The 17,649-nt window shown below is 40.0% G+C and overlaps 1 long non-coding RNA gene across 1 annotated transcript in view; it reads left to right on the forward strand.

The window, feature by feature from the left end:
- Positions 1 to 17,028, forward strand: part of LOC117816675 — a 26,683-nt gene extending 9,655 nt beyond the window's left edge. The window contains exons 2-3 of the long non-coding RNA XR_004631988.1: positions 15,013 to 15,116; positions 16,633 to 17,028. This is a non-coding gene — a long non-coding RNA (uncharacterized LOC117816675). The remainder of the gene's footprint in view (positions 1 to 15,012; positions 15,117 to 16,632) is intronic.
- Positions 17,029 to 17,649: the final 621 nt, after the last annotated feature.

Below are 17,649 nucleotides of genomic sequence, written 5' to 3' on the forward strand. Positions count from 1 at the left end.
CCTTACCATTTTCCTAACCCTAATCATAACCCCAAACCCTAATCATAACCCTAACCCTAACGCTAACCCTAACCCTAGTCCTAACCCTAACTCAACCCTAACCCTAATCATAACCCTAACCCTTTTCATAACCCTAACCCTAATCATAACTTTAACCCTAACCCCAACCCTAACCCTAATCATAACCCTAACCCTAACCCTTTTCAAAACCCTAACCCTAATCATAACTTTAACCCTAACCCCAACCCTAACCCTAATCATAACTTTAACCCTAACAGTAACCTTAACCCTTACCCTAACAGTAACCTTAACCCTTACCCTAACAGTAACCCTAATCATAACCTTCACCATAATCATAACCCTTACCATTTTCCTAACCCTAATCATAACCCCAAACCCTAATCATAACCCCAAACCCTAATCATAACTCTAACCCTAATCATAGCCCTAACCGTTATCATCAGGGTCAACTCTAACATTATCCCTTACCCTTCCCCTTAGCATCCTCAAGGGGCCCTGTTGATAGAGATATTTTCTCCCCTACTTATTAATAAAAAACACAAATTCTCACTTATTGATCCAAGACAGCCCATAAAAGGCAACAGGTTGCTTGTTGAGTTCAAATGTTTCATCTGCACCGAGGAGACCACACACCACTCTACTGCATTGATTAATGAATGATTCAGCACCGACTCCGATGGACAGCGCCAGGAAGGCGCATTGCGGTTTTAAACGAAATTTCAAAGGCATTCTACAATACCTCAGGAGAAGACACATAGGTGCCGAGATAGGAGGTCCATGAGAATCTCTATCTATAGGCAAATTTTGATTGTCCTTCATGTCAGATGTTTTAGGGCGTGGCATTTCCATATTCTACTTCGCACAACTTTTAGCCATAAATCTTTATATCTTCATACCGGCGTGTTGTGACTGAGTTCTGTTAACAAATGTTGGCTCCAACAGCGTCCTCAACAGAGTAGAGGACAAAGAAAATGTAGCAAACACTAACACGAGTCATTGAACTTTTGTAACCGTGAGCATAACCTGAGGGATCTTCTTCATATCATCGAAAAGGTGTGTGCTTTGGTTAGTAGGAGACTTAATGTCAATACCTAAGCTCTACCAGCCAATCTCTACTGTGAAGACTCTGGCCCCAAGTGTACAATATATCAGAGCCTGCTCGGAAAGAAGGGTGAGGGGTTTTGGCTTCACTTTTGGGAACAATCAATGGAGATGGAGACACATCACCCATATTTTTATACAGTCAATGCTTAACATTAGGAAGTGCAATAAGAAGGTGGTTTCTACAACATTAATTTACTGGTCTGAAATCTCTTGTATGTGATTGTGCCACATAACTTCACTGTTTGAGTGTACAACAGACAGGATCAAACCACAGCTGTAGTTCCTCACTGCTTTAAAATGCTGTAATCGGGTGTCCAAGTCCCCGATAAATAAGGATTGTTCAGTACAAGTCACAAGGCTTCACTGCTAGGGTCGCTAGTCTTTATCTTTCCGGCCCCTTTGACTGCACACTGAGAATCAACAGTACAGCTCTGAGCAGTCCTGAAGAGCACTAATGAGCTTGTTAACTTCAATCACTGCTTCTACATTGACATTTTGGAAAGAATTTATGCCATCCAAGAGGAATTAATCTTATTAGAGCTCCAAAGTCATATAGACTGGGCCTGCTTGGCGTAATTGATGTTGCTATTGTACAGGTCTAATTGACTCAGTGTGGGGTTTCAGAGCAGCTGTGGGACACGTAGACGACTTCAGCTATGTGATGGTCACATGCATTACTTTTTTGAAACAATGCACTGTTCATGGCTGTACACAAATGTATGGAGATGATGCAAGGTTATTCAGATTTTACAGTCAGCTAAGTATTGTAATTAAGTCGATGAATGATAAGCTAGCTGGAAAAACTTGTACTATCTGTGATTCACATGTAGCAATAACAGTAGCTTGTCTGGCTCCGTCCAAAGGTAAGAAAAATCCACCTACCATCACCTCAAAGCTCACTAATATTTAACTACTTAATAATTTCTTGTCTCTACTGTCATTATGAAAACCAATGTGTAAAAACTAGGTTCATGTTTGTTATGTGGCAGACCTCTCTTGTAGGAAGCAGTAGCCTCCCTAAGAAAAGACTTCAGGAAGTTGCTTGCTGTTTTTATGCTTGACTGACTCGACTGACACTGTAGCTGTTAGCAAGGAAGCTACAGGCTCGCCTCAACTCCACCTCTTCGCCTCTTGTTAGGTCAAGCAAAAGTTAGGTTGAGTCAGCATTTCCAATGTGGTGATCCTATGCTGTTGATTCCAAACAGCTGCTTCAAAACTCCACTTCAGAAAACAACGGGTGACATCATGGAGACTAGAATGTTTTATACAGTCTGTGGAAGGAACATCCTGGAATTTTCTGAATTGCCGTAGTGTTTTCTGAATTGCCGTTGTGCTTTCTGAATTGCTGTAGTGCTTTCTGAATTGCTTTAGTGTTTTCTGAATTGCTGTAGTGTTTTCTGAATTGCCGTAGTGTTTTCTGAATTGCTGTAGTGTTTTCTGAATTGCTTTAGTGTTTTCTGAATTGCTGTAGTGTTTTCTGAATTGCTTTAGTGCTTTCTGAATTGCTGTAGTGTTTTCTGAATTGCTGTAGTGTTTTCTGTATTGCTTTAGTGTTTTCTGAATTGCTGTAGTGTTTTCTGAATTGCTTTCGTGTTTTCTGAATTGCTTTCGTGTTTTCTGAATTGCTTTAGTGTTTTCTGAATTGCTGTCGTGTTTTCTGAATTGCTTTAGTGTTTTCTGAATTGCTGTAGTGTTTTCTGAATTGCTTTAGTGTTTTCTGAATTGCCGTTGTGCTTTCTGATTTGTTGTATTGTTTTCGGAATTGCCGTATTTTTTTCCGATTTGCCGTTGTGATTTGCACTTCAGGGCCACCGTAGGAAAGGGCCCAATCTACAGCCTCTATACATGGGGCGCACTACCACAATGCTAAACTGGCGCCTCAAATCCAACGTTTCAATATAGACTTTGAATATAGGTGGTCAAATTAAGTGACAATGAATAAAAAATGTTCGGCCACACTTTCAAAATAAAGCTTGCTCACAAATATTTTCAATTTTAGGGCTTATTTTTGGAGTAAATAATAAAAAGATACACCACATGTAACTAACATAAGTACTTGATGTAACTTCCCTGCATACAGTATGTGATATGGCTCCCATAACGAACATAACATACAACACATGTCAAGTAATTGAAAAATAAGTCTAGAATAAGATTATTTTACTCTTTTCCCAAGCTGACTTTAATAGCAAGTACAACCAGCTAGAGGACTGCATCCATTAATGATGCAAGAGGGTTACCTAGAGCTTCATATTTTGAAGCATTGAGCCAATGACCAAGCTGCTGCAGTAATTAAATGCATATCTTTGAATGTCAAACTTATTATCTAATTGGTTGTAGTGACCATCAAATAAGTTCAGTACAATCTGTATTTGCTGTTAGAAAAACTGTTAGATTTGTAAATCATCATAATTGTATCCTGAAATACAGCAGTGAGTCAGGCAGGTTTATGCCTGCAGGATGTCCATTGATCAGTGTGACAACAGATCCCTCTGTAGGAGCTTGCTTTTTGACCCCTGACTGATCCTGAAGCTGGAAGATTAACACTGTGAAGGGCTCTATGGGGATATTTTACAACTTAGACCAAAGTCCTCTCAGCTCCGCTGTCAGAGAAGTGTTTTCTGAATGACCCGTACCTGATCTCAATCCCATATGGAGAGGGGCATCCTGCGGTGCAACTTCACACATTCCTCACCAAAAGGATGCTGCTGCTCTTAACTTAATGACTCACTGAGCTCCTGTGAATGAATCTTTTTTATGAATGAGTCAGTAGGAAGTTTAGTCTGTACTCAATGTTTATCTGCATTTTCTTAACCGTCCTTTGAGGTTTTGACCATATTTTTATTAATTTCATCTGCTGAAGGAAAATTTTTTGTCTGTAAACACAAGCCTCTTGATCTTTATACACAAACTAATGACAGAAATGAAATAAATATTTCACTAATGATTAGAAATCAAGCATTTATATCCTGTTTTTTTTGCCTACAGGGCAAATCTCTGGCAGTGGACATAAATCATGTACCTTCTGACAGTTTATGTTGTGAAATATAATCTCACACAGACTTCATCACAGGAATTTAAGGGGTTCGACAAAAAAAAAAAAAAAAAAAAGGAAAACCCAGCCCTCTTCATTTTAGCGACAGTGGCAGCGGGTTAGTCAGTGACCCACAGTGACCCCTTGAATACCAGACACAGGCTCAAGTGTAAATAAAGGTTTGGTATTCATTCACAGTTGTGACACTACAAGGACACAGTTTGTGTTGACGTCGAGCTGAGAAAAGTGTGTCTCCTGAACTGAGACAGACTTTACACCAAGTTCAGCACAAACAGTGAACAAACTGTGCTCCTTGATTCAACCTTTGAATTTCAGAACATATGTGGAGTTGCTTTCTATAAAAACCTTATGTAGTACAACAAAGAACTACAAGATAGTTGTTTCTTTTTAATGTTCCTGACACTACAGAGTGTTTCAGTTTTTTGAAGCCTTCTCAAAGAAAGACTGATGACTTGATTTAATTACCGTATGATGTTTTTTGGCCCATTATTCCACCTTAATTGTTCCAACTATTGTTCCATTGTGCCAAAAAACTGAAGAGATGCATGCACAATTTTGGATTCACCATATTTGCCAGAAAGTTGCAGACTTTCTGCTGCAAAGTATGCTTCCTGTTGAGTATTCCTTTAAAAAGCCACTAGATCAAAGGAGACGATGTTCCGTATTTTAATACGTACATATTATTATTATTTTTTATTTATATTTTTGGCCTTTTTGCCTTTATTTGATAGGACAACTGAAGAGAGACAGGAAATGTGGGGAGTTGAGAGCGGGGGAAGACACACAGGAAATGATCTACCAGCCAGGAATCGAACCGGCGGCCCCTGCGACGAGGACTGTAGCCTCTGTATGTGGGGCGCTTAGACCGCTAGGCCACCAGCGCCCCTCGTACATATAATTTTACAATTTTGATGTCCATGCTAATCCTCAACAAAGTTTCAGAACATTATACAGATATAGATGTTCAGATGTTGATTTCATTCCAGACATTTTTGTCCGGCTTCTCTGAACAGCTAACTTGGAGAACTTTGCGAGACCTGGCCTGAACCTGAGGTCAGGCTCTGCTGTCCTATTAAGACAATGTTAAAGACACGCCCACCCGGAAGCTGGAAAGACCATTTCACAACTCTGCTTTTTCCAATTCCCAGCACTTTGTTGATTCAGTATGTTTCAAAAAGTTGCTCATGTGTTGTGAAGGAAAATCCCAGCTATCTTCTCCTCCCTAAGATGAAGGCACCAGAAAACAATCAGATGTTTTCAGGTTTTTCGGTTTTTGCTCACCTCCTCTTGATGAATCCTTTGTAAACAAATGCGAGCAAGGGCTGGGTTGGCATCCGCTGTTACTGAAACCTGGCCCTTTCATAAAGGCTCAGAACCACAAGCTGTCAGTAACATTATGACAGCAGGTAATGTAACAATAGCCAACTGCTAATAGCTGTAATGGGAAGCTAACAGAGCTGAGCTAACACAGCCCAGTCCCATGTAAAGTAACCAATGCAAATGAAAACATGACACTTAAGACAATTTGTGTATGACATGTTCAACTGGCTGAGACTGGAACGTCTATGGATGTTAACAATTAAAAAAGCAAGGAAAGTTAATGCATAGAGATAGGCTGTTGAGATAGGTAGCTAATTCCAAATTCAACAGTCTCTTAATTAACGGCAACAACAAGCACGTAGCTTTTTCAAATTCATACAAATAGTCAGCTAAGTACATGAATGTTTGGGGAGGCATTATTTAGTAGCCACACATACCATTTGTACATAGGGTTAACTGTAACTCCAGTTTGTACAAGACCGGCATGAAAGGTTTGGAAAGTTCCACATGGGAGCCATCTTTGGTATTTGAGACAGTACCTCAGCCCTTTTCAAACCCTGCCCCCTAAGAAATGATTCACTGTGATTGGCCTGATCTGAATCAGTGTGCATCAAAATCTGTCTGAACATGAGGGAACCAGACATATCACTCATAGCTAATGAAATCAAGCTACATTTTTTTAATACAGTCATCCATCATTGTATTATCACAGTGCTCTCTGTCCTTTATCCTTTCACACTGTTAAAAGTAAGTAGTCCATCATCTCAAGTCTGGCTGTCCTGTTTTACTACTCTGAACACTTTCATTTACAGCTAATTACCCCAAGTAGACATATTCTCCTTTATAGCAGTAAACCCTGTTGTAAAAGTGCCACCTATGAATGTTGGGTAGTCTGACAGACCCACCAACATGTCTGTATTGCTTCCCTGTTGTTTTCATATGAAGACAGCAACATTAAAACCCCATGTGCTAAACTCTCCTCCATGGTAACAGAGGAAAAGCACCTAAATGCTCCAGAGGGAATCACAAAGACCAAACTCTTTATTACTCTTCAGTACACGCTCAGAGGAGAGTGTGTTAGCACTTACATACAGTAGCATCAGAACCCTGTGTGTGTGTGTGTGTCTGTGTCTGTGTGTGTGTCTTTCTCATGGGGAACGGAGGCAGATGGAACAAGCCTGAGGCCGTTCACATTAAACCAGCAGAGTCCTGCTGAGAGGAGGAGGAAAAGACCCTCAGTTATCTTAAACTCTTTGGGGAGACACTTCACTGCACACACACTTAAAAACTGGCCTCACATTAACCAAATGATGGCTCCCCTTTAACAGCATTGCCTTTTCCAACCTCAAATATCCAACAAAAGTGCCTCTGCTGAAGACTTGCAACAGTGTTTTAGAGCATCATCACTTCACCATGCAGCATGTGACCAGAGAGTAAACATGGCTGTGCTTATCTTTCACCATGTTATGTAATTAGATATTCTGTAAATCTTTGCTTGACAGTCCTGGTCAAACTATGGTGGTGGCACAATATTGAGTTATAGTGTTTTAACCAAAATACGCCCTGGCTCTGCCTTATTCTGCCAGAGGTTACGTATGCCATATCAGATGACATATCCAGTATATACAAAGCTAAATATAACATTCATTCTAATCCATTCCATACATGATGTCTAGGTTTTAAGGCTGCTTTTACAACTGGAATGGCAAGCAAAATGTGCCAGTCTTGCTCAGTGTCAACATGATGAGACGCTTTTGTTTGTTTTATTTCTTAAGAAAAACTTTTGTTACAGATCTTCTGCCAGAGACGCATTACAATAAAATATCACATTGCTTCATTGTGTTCTAAAAACAAACCAAGCTGGTATTCTCCACTCATCCAGATGACCTTAAATCAAAACACGTTTCAGGTTTGCATTGATGTATGATGTTTAATGAAAAAATGTCCCCTTTGAGGTTAAGCCCCTGGCAACAAAATACCTATTTTCTCCAAAATTCAGAATTTGCCACACAGCTGACTTAATGAGGCTTCATTTTATACACAAGCTTTAACATGTTTCAAAGTTTTGAAATCCTCCAATATGACCCTAATAAATTCCATCTTGCACAAGCTGCACAGTATTTATGCTTCAGAATAACAGAGGTGAGACGTAAAGCATCAATCATGCAAACTGCTGTGAATTTGAACCCATTTTTCTCCTTCGTCTGAAAGGAATTGCACTTATTTATTTATTTAGTTTTGGTAAATATGTTAATTTGTTTATTCTGCAAGGGTAAGACAAGATGATTGATACCACACTTTTATGTGTGTTGAATATAGAGCTGACATCAGGGACATGTGGCAACTTCCGGTGTTAAAATCCGATCCTAATGTATTGATATGGTACGATACAATCTAAGCTAGGCTAGGCTAGTTGCCCTTTGGTTGTAGCCATAGACTGTGTAAATAATGGATGTAGTATCCATGAAGTCACCCATTTGTTCCAGAGAGCTGTTTTGAAGCCAATCGTTGGCGGCAGCCATATTGGAAATGCAGGACTCAACCAGGCAGAGTGTGACGTAAAGAGGCGGATTTTGAGCCTCCTAGCCAACAGCTATGTGTTCCCGTCTGGGAGTTACGTCAGTCATGTCCTTATTTGGGCAAAAACTCGTAATCTTAACATCTTCTGAACCGTTGGGTTAGAAAAAAATTCACCCACCGTACAGTGTGTGCCGATAGAGAAATTAGCTATGAAGAGCCAAGCCGTTTTTTGAACCAGGCTGTAAACATTTTTATTTATGCTGCAAAGATCGTCTTTTTTGAATTGGTGTCTATGTGGTTTCCGGTGTTTCTGCAGCCAGCCTCAAGAGGATTCTCAATGTATTGCAGTTTATAGCACTTCCACATGGGCTTCATAGTTTGAGACCGGAGGTTGCCACTTGGTTGTAGCTCCATATATAATACACAGTCATAAAAATGATGTAGATCTACTATTAATTGTAAGAGTGTGAACTACTTTATCACTATTATAAGCTCCTGCACTAATACTCTTTGCCCTAACTTTAACACGCTAAGATATTATGAACAACACATTGAAAATTCAACTGAAAGCTAAAATGAGTTTATCAAATAATGTTGTACATCCTATAGCTACTGTTTATCCTCCGCTATTTTATTGCACTGCTTAGACACTCATTAACATTGATATATATATACGGAGTCTACACTTGTCACTTTATGTACTCAACTGTTAATTTACTTGACTATCTCTATTAACCATTTGTTGTTTTGACAATTGAGCCCTGTGTATAAGAACATTAAGAAATATCCGCATGGCCACATTCTTTTTAGCTGCAAATAAACTAAGATGTTTCAAAGCACATACAGTACGCTTTATGCTTCTATACTCAGCAGATTCTCCTTAAAGTGAAGGGATAAAATGAGCTCCACATGGGACACTGCTCTAGTCCTGCATGACCATTTTCATACGCCTGGGAACCGCCAACACACACGCACACACACACACACACACACACACACACACACACAAACACACACACACACACACACACACACACACACACACACACACACACACACACACACACACACACACACACACACACACACACACATTCACTGACACACACTGAACTTTTCCCTCTTTTCCTCCTGTCTCTCACATCTGTGTCTACGGCCTTAATTGTTTAATACCTCTCCCCTTCCAACCTCGCTGTGCAGCCGAGGCACTAATAGGCCCGTCAAAAAACTGCTGGGGCCTCTCACTCTTGTTACCTCCAGCTCACGGATGGAGATTTCACCGGTCAGTGGGTGAACTCATGCTTAGCACCACCTGTGTTTATTCCTCGTGGCTGTGGCTGACTTGCAGATGAGTTTGTGTAGAGGATGGCAGACGAGTTTGGATAAAACTCTGAGAAAAAAAAAAGGGGGGGGGAGTTTTTCGTCTGTTTGTTTCAGTCAGTCTGCCCTTAATTTATGCATGTGGTTGACACTGAACACTAAAAATCCTTTGGGTTTATATGTATTTTGCATTGTATATGACGTTAGCCCTCCTTTGCTGAACAGGACACTAAATAAGACTGGCACCACAAGAAAGATTGACAAGCACAATAGAGCTGATCCAGCCTACAAAGGACACCCAGTGAAAAAAGAAAAATGCTGAGGTTGGAAAAACTCGACCCTTGAGATGTTTGATCCCCTTCATCCTCCTGATCTCCCTGCAGACAAAAATGGATGGACTCGTTTTGGACTACAATGGAGAAAAGCTGTCAGTGCCACCTTGTCTATGTTGTGTCAGAGGCAGCCATTTGAACCTGAGGTTGGGGCATAAATCTCCACCCTTGGGCCAGCCTTGACATTCTGTTCCCAGATGGTGCCTCCCCTGCTGTGGACTCTGCCCCAAAGGGGGACTGGCATCTCAGCCAGACCCATCCATCACAGGAGAACCAGGCCCCTTATACTGGGAGCAGAGGCCCCAGTAGGGAGCACCTGCCCTTGTGTTTTCACCCCTGTGGCTCAAACGACCCCAACCCCCCAAGTGCACTTAATACCCTGCAGCTTTTCTGAGAGGTTATAGGTCACTTGAGGGTGTGAGACAACTTTGCATGTCCAGAGACACTCTTTTAAGGTGACATTCACACTCAGGTCTGCTGTTAAAATCTATTAGGCCTCATATTACAAACAGGTCAGAGGTTGAGGTATTATTACTGTTGACAAAAGGCCACACAAGCTTCAGACAAATCACTGACAATGAAACAATCAGAAGAGGAGACAAACTTATTTTGGGTGGAGAGCATGAACGCTGGATAAATGGGCAACATTTAGAAAACAAAATGGAAAGCTGCAAAGCGAAGATCAATTGCCCTAAAAGGGAAAGAAAAAAAGCTTCTTCTCTCCAACCAGCTTTTATACAAAGAACTGTACTCCTCCCATTTTAGGTCCATCTGTTTTATATATTGTGGCCAAAAAACATCACTCATTTGATTGGACCCAAATGTGATGCTTGAGGCTCCTTCATACATCCAAAGCCTGTTTGACCCTCCTTCTCCTACCCTCCTCCAACATAGCTCCTTTCCCCTCTCCCCACTGGTCTTGTTCAAGGGGCTCCAGGCTTGACTCTCTCTCTCTTTCTATGTGTGTGTGTGTGTGTTTAGGTGTGTGTTGAAGGGGGGATAAGGAGTCTTGTCCCAGCTTATTGGGGAGCCAGTTAATACTATGAGGAATACTCAAGTGAAAACCTGTGAATTAAGTATCAAACCACCTGTAGGCTGAAGTGGTTTCTCTGAAAGGTTTTTTAAGCCTGCCTTGATTCACAAAAGTAAAAAAATATGCAGGTTCCTGTTGAAGTACTCCTCTTTTTACTCAACACAGGAACAGTTTGCCGTTTGTTTGTCGCATGCTGCTACCACATAAAAACTAACCACTGCTGTAAAATGAAAGCTGAACCATATTTTGGTGTATTTGTTTAATCCGAGTGTTTGGTGATGAAGAAAATGTTGAACTAATTAAAACTATCCAGGCAATAGTTGTTGAAACATGTAATTGGAAACCACAGAGGCCAGCCTCATGGTGGCAGAACAGTCAGAGGATGTCCAAAACCATCATCATTCCTCCTCTGGTAACCATTCACATCTGTACCAAATGTTACCACACTTCATCTGATTTATCTTAAAATGTAACCAAAATAATGGACAAAAAGACAGTCTACCATAACTATCTTTGTCATATTACTAGGATGGCTAAAAAAATGCTATTTGGAGTGGTTTACAGTTATTTTTCATGCACTTCAATAGCAGTGAAACTGGATCGGTAAAATCTATTGTCTATCCATGACTGTGTATCCAACTTAACACCTCTTATTTCCTAATGAAGCCACCACACAAGCCAAAGAGAGATAACTCACATAATAAAGTAGGTTTACAATACAGTTCAGTACCATGCATAACAATGTGATATGAAATAAGATGAGACGAGCAGAGACCAGATACAATATGATACGATACGAGACAGACATGATGCCATATCATACCATGCCACATCGTTTGATAAGATATGATTCAATATGATATGATACGACACTGTACGGTATTATACGGTAGGATATGATACGGTGTGATACAGGCCAATATGATATGATAGTTGTATGATCCAATCCATTATGTTAAGATATAATTTGATACAATACTTTATAGTACGATACATTACAAAACAATTTGAAAGGATATCACTCAATACAATATAAAACCATACAATATGATATGGTTCAATATACAATACCATACAATAGAAAACAATAGTATTTGACATGATATGATACAATGCGATACACTACAATTTCCATGTCCCCACTGAAAAATAATACTACTTGTGTGCTCAAGGTGGGCTTGGGACCACTGTATCTAAGAGATCGTTTACTATAGTAGATGCATCTGGTCTGCTTCACATTCAGACAAATCTCCAGCCATCTTGGTTTGGGTCTTGCAACTCACAACCATTCATCTGAAATGTGGCTGAATCAAGCACAGTGGCTATTAAAGGACAAGCGACTCAATAAAGACATACCAAAAATCTCAATTATGTTGAACAAGAGGCAATACATTATATATTGGAACAAGCTTCTTAGTCTGTTGTAAGAAAAACAGAAATACTGACCAAGTGTTCGATTCATTTGCATTTGCTAACTCATTGGACAATGCAGGCTTGATCATGATACAATAGTGAAAAAAGTATTAGGATTATGTTGAGAGGGTATTAATAAAGGTTCATGATGCCATAAGGTACAAGTACTATCTTAAATCCCAGATGATTTAAGTTAATTCAGTTAATAAGTCCATTTTTTGCAAGAAATGTCTCAAAATGTTACTTTATATCTATTATTTAGTTATCCTTGTGTTATGCATGTACTGAGATAGAGAAGGTGGCCTTTTGGCTAATTGAACTGCTTTTTAGTTTCAAGTTATCTGGTGATTTTCATTTACAGATGTGCAGGTAACTCATAACTGAAGTTGTCAAATGAATATGATGGAGGCTAAAGTACATTATTAACAATCTGTAATATGATGCAGAGTTATCATATATCTGCCAGACACCTGAATTTCCCCCTTCGTAGATGAATAAAGTACATTTTATTCTCTCTCTCTCTACTGTACCTTGGCAATGTTTTCCCTGCATTCTTTGCCCTTCGTGTTATTTTGGTATGAAACTCCACAGTTGTTAAAGATGAAAAATGAGCCTTGATAAGAGTCTGGAAGAAATCATCCAAACAACAAGCCCCTCTCTACATGCTCCATGTTCCCATCCTCACTTAAACCCCCCGTTCCCCTCTCTGCTCAGCTATCCCACATAATGTCTGTGTTAATCTCCATCAGAACCAGGCACAGCGCTGCACTCTGGCATACATCATCCCACACACTTGTCAAACATATGAAAAAGAGATAGAAAGGATGTCCCACATGGTTCTGATAAAAACAGAGGTAGGCCTTGGTCAGTACAGTTTACTCATTCCTGCTCTGTGATTAATTGTGTGCATTGTGTTCCCTTTGAAAAGTTACAAAAAGGCTGAGGGAAAACTGGCTGTATTAGAAGTAAACGATAAAATTGGTCTTCATTGTTAATAAATCATGATTGTTAACATTTCTTTCTTCTGCTGTCAAAATGTGCCCTCTTTTGTTTTGGAGGGAAAAAAAATGATGGAAGAGAGAAAAACAGAAAACATTTGGATGGTTTCCAACTTGCAAATGGAGCGTAAAGCATGTTCTCTGTGTGACAATGTTTACACAGTCTTTCAGCCACGCAGCTTAGATGGATGTACAGAATTATGGAAAAATATCAAGAATCTGCACATATGTTGATTTTCTGGAATCAAAAGACCAGTTTGTGATACTGATGTTGATGAAAAATCCTGCTCATTTAACAGACCGCCGCTCGATGGTACACTAAAAATGCATCTTAATTCAGTGAAAGTTTGACCAGTGCAGATACAGTTTGCCTGAAACCACTTACTCTACACTGATAAGAAGCCAAGCAGCAGCTTTGATCTTTGATCTCTTGGAAACTTGTGCATACTTTAATCCAAGTAGGTCTGTCAAATAAGCCAACTCTTACAAATTGTAGTTAAAATGATAGAGGAGCTGTCAAAGAAAGAAGCACTAAGTAACCAAACCTCAATTGCTAACCCATATTTCTGCTTGAAGCTAGCAGCTGAACACCAAATTAGCAGCTAGCAGTCTACGCTTAAATACTCAACCTAACAATCAAGTCATACACAAGATCCTGTTACTGAGGCTGAATGTGAAAGATGAAAAATATTTGTTTAATTTTGATTCTTGTTTTCTTGAGTCTTTAGCTGCAAGAAAACAAGATCCATCCATTATCTTGACCTCTTAGGGTTCACGGGGGGCTGGAGCCTATCCCAGCTGGCTTCGGGCGGAAGGCAGGGTACATCCTGGACAGGTCGCCAGCCTATCACAGGGCTAACACAGAAAGACAGACAACCATTCACGTACACACTCACACCTACGGGTAATTTAGAGTGATCAATTAACCCAGTGAGCATGTACCCAGAGAGAACCGGGGAGAACATGCAAACTCCACACAGAAAGGTACCTGCCTGGCCGGGGATTCAAACCTGGAACCTTCTAGCTGTAAGGCAACAGCTGCACCACCGTGCCACAGTCTGATAATGAAGAAATATAAATAGAAGTGATAGAAATAGATTGTTAGCCTGCTAAATCAAGATTTGGAACATGTTAAACTTGAATTTTATGTTAATCTTTTATCTGTGAACATTTCATCTGGCATTGAAAACAGTCGTGGAGTGCAAAAAATGTGATACACATCAGCCATTGTGCAATACTGTAACCTATTGATGGTCATATGAGGACATTTTAGCTTTAAGCGATCTCAAAACAAATATTTGTATTACATGTTCAGCTAACAATCCACCCACAGACATGCCTTTTAACTCCTACTCCCCTTGTTTCTCAAGTTCCTAGTTGGAGTGTAAACAATGCAGAAGAAAAGGAAGACTTTTCAAATATGAACTAACCACTAGCTATGCAAGCCCTCCAAAGTTGGCTGTTGCATAAAGTAGCAAGCTGGAGTGCTAGCATAGCTGGCATCTGTTGTCTTCAAGGCCAGTTATCACACGAGAGGAGGAGAGAAAGAAAGGGAGAGAATGACTGTTCTCAAAATAAATTCTTAAACCTTTAATTAAATCAAAAGTAATGCCATGAATGAACTCAGACTAAACTAAGGACTGCTAGCTTGAGAGGTGCTAGTATACTTCCTGTGTAATGCCAATGTGCCCTTGAACAAGGTACATAATCTAAGACTTTAAGATTGGGGGTGCAACTCCCTCACCCTGACATCTCTTCATTAGTGCATCTCCACAGTACCCTGTTTGTGCATGTCTGTGTATTTCTGTCCTATTGTGTGTGTTGCATTTCCAATGACAGACTGAAGTTCCCCTCAGGATTAGTAATGTATGTCGTCTTTTTGTTTTTCCACTTAAGAAAAATGGAACAAGATCAAGAATCAGCAGAGGCATTTGACACCCCCAAGCAGGGGCGTGTCCAGATCTTTTTGACCGGGTGGCCCAACTGAGGCTCTCACATAGGTAGGGGTGGCCAGTGCATTTACAAATGAATAACATTTTATCCTTTCTGTCTTCACAACCTACTTTCATTAAAGTATTAAACAGTTGTTATATTCCTTTTGCCTTTAAAAACAACCATGACAAAGTGGCAGAAATCAGGGCGCTGGTAGCCTAGCGGTCCAAGCGTGCCACACCAGGAGGCTGCAGTCCTTGTCGCAGGAGTCGCCAGTTCGATTCCCGGCCGCAACCATTTCCTGCATGTCTTCTCCCGCTCTCTCCCCGCATTTCCTATCTCTCTTCAGCTCGAATAAAGGCAAAAAGCTCCAAAATATAACTTTAAAAAAAAAAGTGGCATAAATCTTCTAAGCTTAATTCTTTAAGGACTTACAAAATATTTTTTTCAAGGTCACATTTGAGGGCACTAAATAAATCAACTGTCAGCCTTTTAACTCATCCCAAATTATAGATTTTAACAGAAACCCCACCTCTGACAAGGCAAACAGCCAATCATAGTTTTGGATTGTGGGGTGGCCCCTGGGGAGGCCAATTGGATTTCAAGGGGTGCCAGTGCCACCCTTGGCCACCCCTCTGGACACACCCCTGCCCCCAAGGTTTGATACTTGACAGTTTTTAATCTTGGTTAGTATGAAAAAGGTTGGGTTTCAACCTCTCTTAGGTCTGCCTGTAATCAAAGTTAATTACCCCAGAGGTAAAAAGCAGATTATCCTGTCGGAAAGATTTGGTGGGAGGAAAAAAGGATCATACATAGGATGTTGTGAAGTCGAACAGAATGTACACACTCATAAACTGAGCCGCTTATTAGGCTGGTTCACTTTTGTTCATGTTTGGTCTGTAATCAATACCACCCTTCATAGTTCCTCTATGCTCTCACTGTTTGCAAGGCTGTAACAAGCTTTCCTTACAACAGGTGGCATTTGTTATGAAAATCTCATGCTATAAAATCTGCATTACATACACAAGTTTTTCTTTTTTTCACTAAAAGTTATGTAAAATTTCTAAAACCCACTTTACCTTGGCACCAAACGTAACAACAGGGATCAGACTTTAGCATATACAATCAATTATATTTAACATTTGTCAGGAAACAGACCACAAACACACACAAAAAGTCAACCACTTTCTTTTTGTACTCAAATCATATTTTGAAACAAACGGAAATTTTCACAAACCATCAAACCCTTCATAATGAATATGGAAACAGCTTTGAAACAATTGATACTAAAATAAGCTGTGGCCCTGACTGTAAAAGCTTTCATCCGCCGCTGATGGAATTTAACCTAAATTCCCCCAGTGCATCATAAAGCCACACGTCTCCTGAGAAACCAGCAAGAACCACAATACAGGGCTTGTTTTGAAGCCAGTATACAGTATATCTCAATAGAATACAAATAGAGATACATATGAAATCCAAGCCAGCATGAGAACACAGCTGTGTTTTATTTGTTAAGATGCCTTCTGGTCCATGTGGCTATCAGACTGGACTATCAGATGATAATCTTTTCTCTTTGTCCTGCAGGAAACCATGAATCAGGGGGAACATCGTGAGCTCACCCTTGACCAGATCTAATAAGTAATGATCAACAGCAGATGAATACGCATCCTTGAGGAGATCTTTACAGCTTAATTTGACAGAGCCTTTTTGAGTATACTCTGTCCACCCGGTATGATTTGTTCAAGTTACTCTGATATCCATGAAATCCAGGACTGATAATTAACTTTGTGAAATGGGTAAGTCGTGGGTCCTGTTCAGTCAGGACCCCCATAGGCTCCAGTATGTGTCAACCTGTGTAGTGATTTGATTAACTGGAGATGTTTGGGAAATATGTACTAGCTGACTTTGTAGGGCCTTTGAGATGGATCCTGTCCTGAAACCTGCCTCCAAACCTGTTAGTTTAAGCTTATAATAGTACTCAAGGTCACAAATATAAATTCTGCAATGAATTCAATTTTCTGTTGTTAAAAATGTCTATGCTATGTTTCTTTTAAGTTCAGCCTGCTCTGTGTAATTGTTGCAGGGGTTTAAGGGAACCTGATTGCCCCAGGAAGATTTATCCAGAAAAATGCCCATTTTTTTTATCATCCATGTTTAATTTGGTGTATTCTCAAATTTTGTTCACTCCAAATCAGACTGAAAATATAATGAGGACATACAAGTTCAAAATTCAAACAGATTATTCTAAGTTAGCGCTTCATCTGTTTCTGAGTGACCTGGTTCACCCAGGTCATCTGAGTAACATTTGTTTTTAAAGCATGGGAGTCTTTCGATTGATTACCAACCCCTTATGAAAGTTGGGTTTTATTGCCTTTACAGAGAGAGCAGGTCCTCATCCATGGAGTTACCATGTTTCTACTAGACAAACAAAACTCTGTCTCTAGGGAGTTTTTTTTTCTAATGTTTCCCACACAGGTCAAATGGTCACCAGAAAAATGGTCCCTTAAGTGCATGAACCACACTGACTCACTGAATAATATTTACATGAAACCAAATGGCAATTTACCTAAATTTGAACACTATTTGGAGGCAAAATTTAAC

Source organism: Notolabrus celidotus, chromosome 7, assembly GCF_009762535.1.
Source record: "Notolabrus celidotus isolate fNotCel1 chromosome 7, fNotCel1.pri, whole genome shotgun sequence".
Taxonomy (NCBI): domain Eukaryota; kingdom Metazoa; phylum Chordata; class Actinopteri; order Labriformes; family Labridae; genus Notolabrus; species Notolabrus celidotus.